Genomic DNA, 11,807 nt, shown 5'->3' on the forward strand with positions numbered 1-11,807 from the left:
AGAGGGTTCCGAAATAGTGGGCTTTGCTGATGATATCGCGGTGGTCGTCGAAGCAAAGTATAAAGAAGAGCTCATTCTAAGGGCCAACCATTGTGTCGCTTCGGTTCGAGATTAGCTAAAATCTGTAGGGCTGCAACTAGCAGACAGTAAGACAGAGGCCCTTCTCGTCAGTAGCAGGAAAGTGAGGGAAGCCATAACCTTGAGACTGGGTAGGCAAGAGATCCAGTCCAAGACTTCATTGACTTACCTCGGGGTAAGAATCGATGATAGACTCCGGTTCAGAGAGCATATCCTGGGGGTGAGTGATAAAGCGGCTAGAGTATCCACCGCACTGTCACGTTTAATGCCCAACATAGGCGGACCCAGGAACAGCCGTAGGTTATTGATATCCTATGTGGTCCCATCCATTCTGCTCTACGCAGCTGCGATATGGAAGGATACATTGGGTACTGAGGCCTACAGAAGACCGATGGTGTCGGTGTATCGTAGGTGTGCGCTAAGAGTGATCAGCGCGTTTCGTACAGTCTCATACGAAGCTGCTTGCGTGGTGGCCAGGATGCCACCGATTGAGCTGATCGCAGATAAGAGTAGCCACTCTTATAATAGTGCTTACTATATTCCAAGAGACGAATTAAGAAAGGAGACTATAAGAAAATGGCAACGTCGCTGGAATATGGCATTCAGTGGAAGATGGACGCACAGGCTGGTGCCCAACATCGAGGCCTGGGTGAATAGGAACCACGGGGAGGTAGATTATTATATCACCCAGTTTATCACAGGGCATGGTTGTTTCCGAGCCTACCAATATAGGTTTAAGCTCGATGAGAATGGAGAATGTACATTGTGCCCAGGAACGAAAGAGAGTACAGAACACGTTTTCTTCTTCTGTCACCGCTTTCATGAAGAAAGAAGAGACTTCCGACGTGTTTGCGGCTCAGACCAGACAGCAGATAATATTGTCAATATTATGCTGCTTAACCAAGATTATTGGATGGCAGGCCAACGATTTGCTGCACAGGTGATGCAGAAGTTAAGAATTGAGGAGAGTGATAGGCGAACCAGGAGCCTAAAACAATGAGGCGGCACTCAGCCAATCACCCCCATGATGTAATGCCTAACGGCGGTCCCGTGGAGGATGAGAAACAGGTGTAGGGCGGTGGTTTTAGTGGGTCAAAATCCCACACACGGATAGGTACGGGCCTATGAGGTGATTAGTGTTGTCCCACAGGGCTCGGTATCAGAGCCTCTTCTGTGGAACGTCATGTACGACGCCACCTTCAAATTGACATTGCCGGAGGGAGCCACAATTGTGGGATTCGCAGATGACGTTGCAGTTGTAGTGGAGGTGAAGTACCTGGAAGAAGTTACCCTCATCGCAAACCAGGCTGTTGCTACGGTCCGAGGTTGGCTGTCTTCGGTTGGCCTACAACTTGCAGATCACAAGACTGAGGTTCTCCTAGTAACTAGCAGGAAGCAGACTGAGTCCATCACTGTCACGGTTGGTAGGCACGAAATTCGTTCCCAGCCTTGCTTAAAATACCTTCAATCATGATTGATGCACGTCTCCGCTTTAGTGTTCATACGGATTATATCAGCGCCAAATCTGATAAAGTTACATTCCTTTTGTCATGCCTTATGCCAAACGTTGGAGGTCCCAGAGAAAGTAGCCTAAGGCTCCTTCCTGCTGTTGTTCCCTCCATTGTGTTATATGCAGCCCCGATTTGGAAAGAAGCGATGGTTACCAAATCATACAGGAGAAAATTGGTTCAGTGTATCGCAGGGTTTCTTTAAGGACGGTCAGTGCTTTCCGAACTGTTTCCTACAAAAGGGTGTGCGTGATAGCCCTAATACCGCCTATGGAACTCCTTGTTGAAGAATGAAGCAGGTTCTACGGACAACGCTTACACGTTTTGAGAGAAGAGCGAAAAATAACCATCGACCAGTGGCAGCAGCGTTGGGAGGCTGCAGATTCCAGAAGGTGGACTCGCAGGTTAATACCCGATGTGGGCACGTGGTATGGCCGCCAGCATGGTACGGGCCTATCCGTGTCTTTTGAAGATTTTCACCGGCAAAAAAAAAAAGGCTCGGTATAAGGGCCTCTTCTGTGGGACGTCATGTACGACGCGATCTTCAAATTGACAATGCCGGAGGGAGCCACAGTTGTGGGATTTGCAGATGACGTTGCAGTTGTAGTGGCGGCGAAGCACTTGGAAGAAGTTACCCTCATCGCAAATCAGGCTGTTGCTACGGTCCGAAGTTGGCTGTCTTCGGTAGGCCTACAACTTGCAGATCACAAGACCGAGGTTCTCCTTGTAACTGGCAGGAAGCAAACGGAGTCCATCAATTTCACGGCGGGTAGTTACGAAATTGTTTTTTTTTTTGGTTAACCAAGACTGACAAAAAATACCTAGGAGTTATGATCGATGCACCTCTCCAGTTTAATGTTTACCCAGAGAAAATCTGCTAAAGTAGCATCGTTCTCTTATGCCAAACATTCGAGGTTCTTGGGATAGTCACAGTTGATCTTCTTATCGAAGAAAGAAATAGGTACTATGGACGACGCTTACAGGTTTCCAGAGAAGAAGAGTTGTCTATTGTTCCCTCCATTATGTTACATACAGCTCTGATTTGGAAAGAAACAATGGATACCAAATCATACAGGAGACTTCAGTTCAGACTTCAGGAGGTTTCAGTTTATCGCAGAGTTTTTTTATGGACAGTTAGTGCTTTTCGAACTGTTTCCTGTAAGGCGGTGTGCGTGATAGCCAGAATGCCACCAGTTGAACTTTTGTTGAAGAAAGTAATAGACACAATAGACGACCATTGTTTATGGATGTTTCCAGGGAAGAATAGCGTGAAATATAAATCAGTGGCAGCAGCGTTGGGAGGCAGCAGATTCTGGGAGATGGACTCGCAGGTTGATACCCGATGCTGTCTTGTGGTATGGTCACCGACATGGTAAGGTGAATTTTTATGTGACCCAACTGTTGGCCGGACATGGATGTTTTCGAGCCTACTAGTACCGATTTAAATTAGACAACAGCGCATTAACATGTCAGATCGTCGAGAAAATAGTAGAGCACGTATTTTTCGCATGCGTTCGCTTTGCGGCAGGAAGAAACGAATTGGAGAGTTTGTAGAGGAAGTATCCCACCAGAAAACGTGGTGAGACGTATGCTGCGCTCAAACCAGCATTGGGACGCAGTGAAGAGATTCACCACAGTCGGCCTTAAGAGATTGAGAGCGGAAAAGAGGGCACGAAGGTGCAATTAGCATGGAAAACAACAAACTCATGCCCATGCGTAGTAGTTACTAAGTTAAACTGAGTTAATCTTACTTCCACAAAAGAGTAAAATCAGGAAGCATCTTGCCATTCCCCTCAATAATGTAATTCCTTGCGACGGTCCCGTGCTTCCGTGCACTCGGGAATACTAGAAGTATCATATTTGAAAAATATTACTTAACAATATCTTATTTAATTTGTTTTCCTCGATAAAAAACATTTACACCCATTCAACAATCAAAGCTGTAAAATAAATGAGTAAATGAAAAAAAAATGGACCTCAATATGTCAACCATTTCTTAACAAGGAATCAACAAAATAAGTAATATTGCATAGGTTTTATGTATCTCTGTTTACACTGAAATTCAAGACACAGATCCTAAGGAGTTTCTTATATATTTAATGTTGAGTTCTAGATAACTGTTAATGTTATTTATTGCACACATTTTTTAGGAGAGCAAGGTGGAATCTGATTTGCAATAGAGATGAATACGAACTTATCAGCTACTTTTTTTATTTTATTTTTACCTTTTTTATTTTATTACTTAATTTCTCTATTTTATTTTTCAGGAAGAACTCAAGAAGAAGGAACAGACATATTGCCTGTTGAAATTAATAATCCGGAGAATCCAAAACATTAGCCAATGATAAAAGTTTTCTGAGAAAAAACAAATTGATAAAATACAATAACTTTAAATATTGATCCACACCTGATACTTGATATAAAGACAAAACATTGAGCAGACAATCCAAGCAGAATGGAACTCAAGCGAATCCTTTAAAATATAATGAAAATTATATTTAATTTTCCTTATTGGGGTCAGTTTTTCATTTTTTAATTTCAAGGAAAATAACTACACAAGTTTTGTTTTAAAAAACTGTTTTCATTATATTTTTAGAGACGTGCAAAAACAAGACAATTTTAACCTATCGAAAAACATCCCCAAAATGAAGTCCTTCTTTAAAGGTGATTGACCTAAATGTTTAATGAGATCCAGCTATGATGAGGAAGCAAGCCTATCTAGACGTTGACTTTATTGGTTAGGACTGTAAGGTTTAGTTTCATGGAACCGATTCTTATTTAGGCTGAGGATGACTTTACAATTGAGAAACAAGTATTTCCTAATTTTATCTTCACCTTCATCTCGTCTTGAATTTTGTTGTTTTCAAGTTACTATCATCGAAATCGTCGCTTATCGTTTTAGCTCCTAACCGTATTTTTTTTTTTTTTTTTTTGTATTTATTTCGATATCTCGTTCTTAACTGGTTTACATCGACATTATTTTATTTATATTGGAAGAAGATAGTTGACCGTATGAAGTAGATTGTTGGAAAATAGTCCGGGTGGCGGTCAATAAAGATATAAAAATAGTTTTCTTCCATTATTTTGATACATTTATTGACCACCACCCGGACCATGTTCCTACAATATATTTTATTAATACTGGTATAGATATCAATAGCGGTAGCATATTGTCAAAGTCGCGATTTAGGTGGACAAAGTATTTATGCTCGACACCTCGGGCCTATTTCTATGTTGGTTATTTTTTTTTCAGTGCCTTATTGGATAAAATCTTTTAACTACAAATTAATAGGCATTAAATAATATATTCATTCACAGTAGCAACTATCGTTCTATATTCAAAAGATTAATCGTTTTGGAATTCAGTTCTTTTACTTGACTTTCTAATCAAGCTACCATGTATGGTCTCAATTAATAATTATTTTATTTTCCCCGCCCTTCAACACTGCAATAACGAAAATAATTGACATGAAATAGACTGTAAACTCAAATTAAATATGACTTGATAATTTGTCAATGGACAGTATTAGAAAAAACGATTTATAGTAGACGATTTATTTATCAAGAATATATATATAAAGTTATAGTCAGCTGTTACTTCGGTGTCAGCTGACTGAGTAGGTCAGCTGATTGAGTGTATACTTACAGAAGTACTAAATCCAATAAAGTGACGCAAATGAAACGGGGTGTCCCCCAACACCTCACAAAACTCAGAAATGAACCACCAGCACTTTCATTCTATAAAAATCAGTCATTCCTTAGAATGGAGCTCTGCTCTAGTAAAAGGAACTAGCGTAGATAAACAGTATATTTTATCTTATATTACACTTGTTTTATTTTATTTGTGTTTATTTATTTTTTTATGGGTTTGGAAAAAAATAAATAAAGTCAGTCTGTTACAGAAGTTCAAGCTTGTCACATCTTATACCCTTTTCTCTTTTTTAACATTTTGCGCTCGCCGATACTTTAGTAGTGCCGAAAGCCTTTGGGATCTTTGGATACCAGAACAATTTTTGCTCTCAAGAAAAACTTGTTTTTCTTTTTTCTTTGTTCTCTTTGATTTATGGCAGGTAAAGAACTAGTTAGAGTAGCAGTTCTAAACATCGAAGGTGAGAACACAACCCACTTCCAGCTGGAACCTCTAGCAGCAGACAACCAACCTGTAGCTGCAGTCAACCTGGAGATGGAGCCATTACTGGAAGTCTCTTTAGCGCAAGCTCATGCAACGACGCTAGAATGAATTAAGGTACGTACGCCAACCGCCCAGGACATGAGGAAAGCGGTGTCGGAAATTCAGTGGAGAAACTGCAGAATTAATTAACTTTTTAAAAGGTGACCAATTAATAAGCCGAATTGAAGCGAGGTCTATCGAAAATCTACTTGATAGTGAAGATGCAGTGGCATTAAATGCAGCAGTTATCTGCCGGGTGAGAAGAAGTAATCTCAATCCAATTCAAGCAGATAAAGAGACACACTGGACCGTGATCAGGGCGAGATTGAAGAAGGCATTTGGAGGAGGTTGGTGGGCCCCAGAGGAGAACAGGTGCCCAAATGGAAGTAGAAGAGCCTGGGCGGCCTCGGATCAAATACACTCGCCCTAGGACTACTCCGGCGCCCTGGAGAAGAAGAGAGCACAAGGATAGCGGTAGGAATAAAAGGCTGAAAAGAGACAGAAGATTAGGGCAAGCAAAACCAAGAACCAGCACCCGGCGAGAGGACCGAAACTGTCATGGATGCGACAAAGTTGGTCACCTGGTGGCTCAACGTCCCCAAACTCGGTGCTTTGAGTGTGGAAACGAGGGACACATAGCTAGACAATGTTCCAGTGTAACGTAGGCAGGGATCGGGTCCGGTGGAGTTGAAGGCCCAGAGTACACCAAAGAAAAAAATTATTCCGCAAGCGAGTCCACAGAAACGTCGGAGGCCTCTGAAAAAGAATTAGAAGGAAGAGAACCGGAAAGATGACAGAGAACCAGGAGGAACTTCCAGAGACGTACATATGAAGAGGAAAAAAACAGAAAGGAGATCTGATGGGGATGCCGACAGAAGGGCGACCGCATACTGGTGATAGAGAGCCTATAATAGAGATAGGAGAAGTGAATGCCTTGTGGACACAGGCAGTATCAGCACTATCGTGTGCCGAGAAGGCCTAGAAAAGTTGTCTATTGGAGAGAGGACACACCAGATTCAGGAATGTCAGTGTAAATTAATCACCCTAGGTGGCCTCTTGTGAGGTAGAGGGAGAGGTAGAGTGTGGGTTGACCCGATGGGGATTAAGAAGGGAGAACTTTCCGGTACAAATCGTAGGGAGTATGCCGAGGGAAGTCGACAAGGGATTGGAGCCGGATGTAGCAATGCCTGAGGCTATAGCGGTATATATTCATCCCGTACACACCGTTACGGGGTTTTCACCATTTAAGATCCTCACTGGGCTTCGAGGATACCGTCGGGACTATAAGGGCACTGGAGTGGACGGTGAGGAGAGACACAATAACCTGTTGCTGTTTACATGTTTCTCGAAGAAAGTTATGGGAGAAGGCACGAGGAAGAATGGAATAGGAAAAAACCAGAAAGGTGGTGCGGGAGAATTTAAAGGTCACAGAGAGGTTGGGAGCGATCAAAATCGGGACAATCGTGTACAGAAAGTCGTGGAGGCCGGCCTGTCTCAACAAGCCGAACAGGTGATCTATGTCTATCTTGTATTCCTGCCGCTAATCTCAAGTAAGACAGCATGAACACTACCTGTCGAGTTAAGCTTGGAAATTCGCTGTCCCAGGAATTTTCTGTGGAGAATGGCTTGAGACAGAGGGATCCTCTGGCTCCTCTTCTATTTGATATATCATTAGAAGTAGCTATTAGTTCAATCAGAACTAATCCAGGAGGGACAATTTACAACAGACAGTCTCAAAATTTAGCATATGCAGATGATGTAGTCATTGCCGCAAGAACCCGAGCAGCATTAAAAGGAACATTCCAGGAATTCGAAGAAACAGCATATGAATTGGGCCTTAAGGTAAATGAAGACAAGACGGTGTACATGAAAAGCTCAAGAGAGGATAAGGAACAGAATAGTAAAGTGACTTCCAGAAACCACAGTTTCAGTTCTGTAAACCAGTTTAAGTACCTGGGAAGCCTGGTTACAGATGATAACAACCTGTCTCTAAAAGGATGTGAGTGGTCATTTATAAAACGATCGTAAGGCCAGTAGTGATCTATGGGTTCGAAACATGGCCCCTGGAAGCATTTACCCATTAGACATTGTCAGGGAGCAAGTCCCTTCAGTAATACTGTCTCAGAGTAAGGCAATGCCGGGATCAAGTACCCATTGGCATTGTAAGCGAGCCTTAAAATGTACAAATGTCATCGACAAAGAAATACTGGGGATACGGGTCGGAGGAATCAATCAGGCTGAGGACTGGGGACAGAGATTTAGTATATGAGGTATCCTATCCACACATTTGAAGACATTTTGGGCAGGCTGGGTGGGGTGACGGTATTCAGCTCATTGGACTTGAAGACCTGTTATCATCAAATCAAAATTTACCCTAAGAATCAACATAAGACGGCATTCACATTCCAGAGAGGCCACTATGAATTTACAAGGCAGCTGCTTGGCCACAAAAATGGTGCCATAACCTTCCAGCGCCTGATGGACTAGTTTTTGAGGGGAATAGACGAATAAGTATGGCAGATTTATATGGATGAAGTATTCAGATCAAGCAGTGGGAGTGGACGCCGGGGGAGGAAGAAAAACAGAATGTGGCGGAGGAAGAGGACAGGGAGAAATCTACGTTCAATGAGAGCAGGGAGGAAGGAAAACCAGTGAATGTGGAGGAACTGGAGGACATAATAAACGTAAATAGGCGGCAGATTGCATGGAAGACGAGGACCACTCGATTGCTCAAAGTTGAGTGCAGCAAATATGGGAGGAGCAATATCACGACAGGCTTGAAGAATGACCAGATTTGTAGAACGTTGAATAATGCTTCTAAGCCTGGAAAAAAGTATCATTTGGGAGAAGATTAAGCGGCTATGGTGTGATGAACACATAAGAATGGACAGGACATTCGCCCGATGCAAGCTGATGGTGGAAACTCTTCGGGAGGACGAACCCCAGAGAGAGTTGACTATAGCATATCATTAGGGCAAAACAAATGACCGCAGAATCTCGGAGACCCTGCAAGCGTTAAAGAGAAGGTACTTTTGGAGGGATGAAGAAGACAGGAAAGTGTTAAGTTTGTCTACGCGCAAAGTATGACAGACATTCCACCAAAAGGCAAATACACAACAACCATGTTGCTCGAAGAAATTTATGGGAAAAGGTCCGGGGAAGAATGGAAAAGGAAAAATCCAGGAGGGTTAACTCACGAGAATTTAAAGGTCATAGAAAGGATGGGAGCAGTTAAAATCAGGACGATCGTATATAGAAAGTTGAGGTCTAACAGGGGTTAAGAAACTCAGCGATACGAGGTTCCATTCAGGGTGATAATTATAAGGGAACACAATATTCTAACAATATTATATCAAGTATCAGAGAACCTAAAAAGAGGAGAACTGTCCATATTGACGAATTAAAACTTCCGGCAAAGACAATATAAAAACTAAAATGTTCTCATACTAGATTAGATTACAGAAAATTTAGTTATTTATTGTTTTAAGTTTGTTATTGATTTTTGTTAATATTGTATTTTTCATTCTGTTTTGGATTTTTATAAATATTTTCATTTTCATTCTACCTTCTTCATTTACTGTATGAATTTTTTTTTTAAATTTTATTCTTAGGTTGAAATTACCTATTTAGCGTTTATTTAAGGGAGCTTGTTAGTTTTTACTATAATATGTGTAGAGGAATTTTTTTAGTCTAAATAGTTTTTCATTATTGTTTTTGTTTTCAATGTTATTATATTGTATAGTATTAGTTTATTAGGATTGTTCGTAAACTGGTGGGGGGGGGAGTTACGGCCTTAGTCATCTTAGTTACTTCGATGTCAGCTGATTGAGCCGATCAGCTGATTGTATGATATATATAGAGGAGTGCTGAGATGAATAAAGTAGTGTTTCAGTTGTAACCGGGAGTGTTATTACTTGTTCCTTGATCCTTTTCTGGAGTTTTCGAACCTGATAACACTTAACTTGTATAACTTAAGTATCGACGATATCGACGGTCTGAGTCACCTGTTACTTCGATGTCAGCTGACTGTTAAGATCAGCTGATCCAATGTATATCAAGAGATGTATTGAACCCAATAAAGCTAGTATTTTAGGGCAGTCCAAGCATGTTAGATCTTATTCCTTCTTCTCTTTTTTAATATTTTGCTTTCACTGATACTTAAGTTGTATTCACACTGTTATTCATATGTAAGTCACTTGCCCACTGTTTCATATGTAGATTCAAATTGTTTTTCAGTTTTTTAGACACTACTTACACATCTTCTTACCTACATAATATTATTATTTTCTATTATATTGTATCATATCAAAAAAATGTAATTTATAAATTTATATATGTCCGATCACGGATTGATCAGTATGCTGTGTAATGTAGCAACCCGATGTATTTGGGCAGCATGATTGAATAAATTTCTTTCTCTGTGTGTCATCTTTCAATGCTATCAATCTTCTACTATCTAATTCCATTGTTACCAATCAACTATATTGTATTATTTAATTCAATATTTTGTATAATTCCAAAGTTAGTATAGTATTTCTTTTTAATTTTATGTTTCTCTAAATGATTATTGTTATCTATTTTTGATCTATAGCCCTGATGAAGACCTGAAACTCAGGTCGAAACGTCGGCATAAATAAATATTTTTTGTTTATTTATGTTTTTTTTTTTTTGTTGACCACTCCCCCTGATCATCTTCTCTAATTATTAATCTACGGTCAACTATCAACACTTCATTATTTTGTTAAATAACTGGACCAGAAGTATTCTAAGTAGGTCACCGTTCGTGTGTTCTTGGACTGTTTTGCTGAGAATTATGTTTGCGATATAAAGAAGGTTTTGAATATATTTTGACCAATTTTTGACCAACTATGTTTTGACCAATTTTACTAGCAATAAATATACCCTTTTAAATTTTCACCATCCAAATAATTTTTTACCCATGATCTTACGAGGATGACACAATGCTTTGTGGTTTAGACAAATTTACAATATTGCATATAATCTTAAAATGCATGATTTAATTAAAGTGAACAAACGATCTTTAAGTTTTTAATTCTAATTATGCGGAACAACTCGTTGATTCCAATGAGAATCAGGTTCAGCTCCAGGTAACACTGCCAGTTTTCTTTGTAAATCACTCCTGCTTTCAAATGCCTGACTCCAACCAGTTTTCTTGCATTGGAAGCTAGCTATGCTATCTCGTCTTTTTCCGTATACAGTTTCATTTTAAAGTTTTTAATGGCATAAAGTAAATGATTTTTACCGAACTAAAAGTTTTCTCAGAACTTAATTCATTTTTTTATCGCCGGTTAATCCAGAGAGAAGATTAAGGAAAGTTGTGCTTTAATTGATAATGTTTTTGATGTTGGTGCAACAGCTCTTCAGTTTTTGTTTATTCTACACTACATTTTCTCCTTAATGAAGCCATAATATGTTATCTATAATAATATTTCAACAAAAAAAGATTTAGTAGTATGAATTGAAATTCACCTTTCTGATGGTTGTTGTAACGTTAGATTTTGGTAATATTCTGAGGATTATGAGTGTTATTAAATTAAATCATGTTCAAAAATTTCTTTTATTTGAAAAAAATCAACTATTTCTCATTGTTAATAGTAATAATTAATGGATAAATGTAAAATATGAAATAATTTGATAAGTGTTTTGGAGTTTCCATGGTTATTACAATATTAAGATTTTACTTTTACTTATTTATATATCAGCTATATAGGGAGATATTGATATTTTTATATATTTTATTTTATACCTAATCGGCCTGGTGGGGCTTACATACTTGATATAACCGTTATATATATGTATAAGTTAAGTATTGGCGAAAGCAAAATGTCAAAAAAAGAGAAGAAGGAATAAGATGTAACACGTTTGAACTGCTGTAACATACTAACTTTATTGGGTTCGGTACATCTCTTTATATACATGCGATCAGCTGATCTCAGTCAGCTGACATCGAAGTAACAGCTGACTGTAACTCCCCCCCGCCAGTTTACGAACAATCCTCGTAAACTTATACTGCAGAATATAACATATAT

The 11,807-nt window shown here is 39.6% G+C and overlaps 1 protein-coding gene across 2 annotated transcripts in view; it reads left to right on the plus strand.

The window, feature by feature from the left end:
* The window catches only part of LOC136795936 (uncharacterized), a gene marked incomplete at its 3' end in the record, with an annotated part of 115,567 nt that overhangs the window by 20,205 nt on the left and 83,555 nt on the right, over positions 1-11,807 (plus strand). Inside the window, 1 exon segment of one of the 2 annotated variants that reach the window (XM_067048124.1) lies at positions 3,854-4,102. 2 annotated transcript variants of the gene reach the window in all.

This window comes from Halyomorpha halys, unplaced genomic scaffold (assembly GCF_000696795.3).
Source record: "Halyomorpha halys isolate HHAL.00 unplaced genomic scaffold, Hhal_1.1 Scaffold1382.1, whole genome shotgun sequence".
Classification (NCBI taxonomy): Eukaryota; Metazoa; Arthropoda; class Insecta; order Hemiptera; family Pentatomidae; genus Halyomorpha; species Halyomorpha halys.